Genomic DNA, 1,430 nt, shown 5'->3' on the forward strand with positions numbered 1-1,430 from the left:
ATGTTTTTTAAATAATATTGTTAATGTTAATGGCATATGCGAAAACCGTACGTCAAACGAAAAAAATTCTGAACACCACATTTGCTCAGAAAGGAATGAGGATTTCAAAAATGATTTTTACTTTAAGAAAAAGCAGTGGCGTAACATATTTTTCTTCAAAAATATTCAATACAAAACCTGTACAGACGCCACTGGCAAAAATAATAAAATTGTTTGTACATCATAAAATGCATTTCGATGAATAGAAGGCGTGTACCAAATTTGAAAAAATTCTAAGGTAATACCAAAGTTATCATAAAAAAATGTTTATTCGTAAAACTTTAGCACCCTGTAGTTCAAAAGTTAAGAATTTTAGGACATGTTCATATGAAGTTTTTTTCTTAAAATGGGCTCACGAATAACCTCCTTAAATATTAGCACGTTATTAAGAAACACCCTGTGTATCTTCCAGGAAACCTCCGTTATTTTTAGTTTGATATGAATGTGGCGTTGTTTGATGTACGCACAGTGGCCCGTAAGCATATCCTTGAGGGAACACCTACGAAAGCGTCGTTATCTGCTCTGCCTCTCCTTCCGCAGTCGCCGAGGACGCAGTTTCTTCAAAGAGGCTGGCAACGCTGCCGCTGCGACTCTTCACGTCGCCGTCTCCGCGTCAGGTCCCGTACAGAACGACCGAGCGAACGACTGGGCTCAATCAACAACGAGCAACGAACAGCGCGGTCCGGTAGTATATCGCGTGCCGGCGGACCACACACGTTGAGAGTTGTTAAATAAAACATAAAGCACGTTAACAGTTTGTCCTTTATTTTCTTCCCGGTGCCGGGGCGGCGCGGGGGGCAGCGAGGGGTCACGGTCCGCCGCCGCATAACTCGGTAAATGGTAGGAGTCGTCGGCCCAAAAACACGCGAATGAGGTGGGAACGTTACCAGAAGCCTCCGGAGTGGACCGGCGACCCGATGTCACATGTTTAAATTAATATAATCTTTTGGAACAACGAAGACTTGGAAAATGTAAAAACGTTGCGTTTAAGACTCCCTAGCTGTCGTATCTCGAAAACCAAAAGAGATATTTCTAGTAGTTAATAAAAAAATGTTATACAGTACTCGCCTAATGTATGGATTAAATTCAGTAAAAACGAAACAATTTTTTTCTGGGAAAAATCCTCGAACAGGTCGATTTTAAATTTAAAAAATATATATTTTAGCATAAAAGGCGATTTTCAACCGTCATTTGTTTTCGAGTAATGACGTCATCGACATTTTTTTAAATAGCATTTTTTTTTCTTGATTCTGAAAGATCGTTTCATTGTCGATCCGACAGCATTAAAATGTTGCCATCTTACATAGGAAAGTTTTCGAGTAAAAGACGATTGAATGTTAGAAAACCCAAATCTATTAAAATAAAGCAAAAACGTTATCAAATTTAGTTTT

The sequence above is a fragment of the Anoplophora glabripennis genome, unplaced genomic scaffold (genome assembly GCF_000390285.2).
Source record: "Anoplophora glabripennis isolate ALB-LARVAE unplaced genomic scaffold, Agla_2.0 scaffold655, whole genome shotgun sequence".
Classification (NCBI taxonomy): domain Eukaryota; kingdom Metazoa; phylum Arthropoda; class Insecta; order Coleoptera; family Cerambycidae; genus Anoplophora; species Anoplophora glabripennis.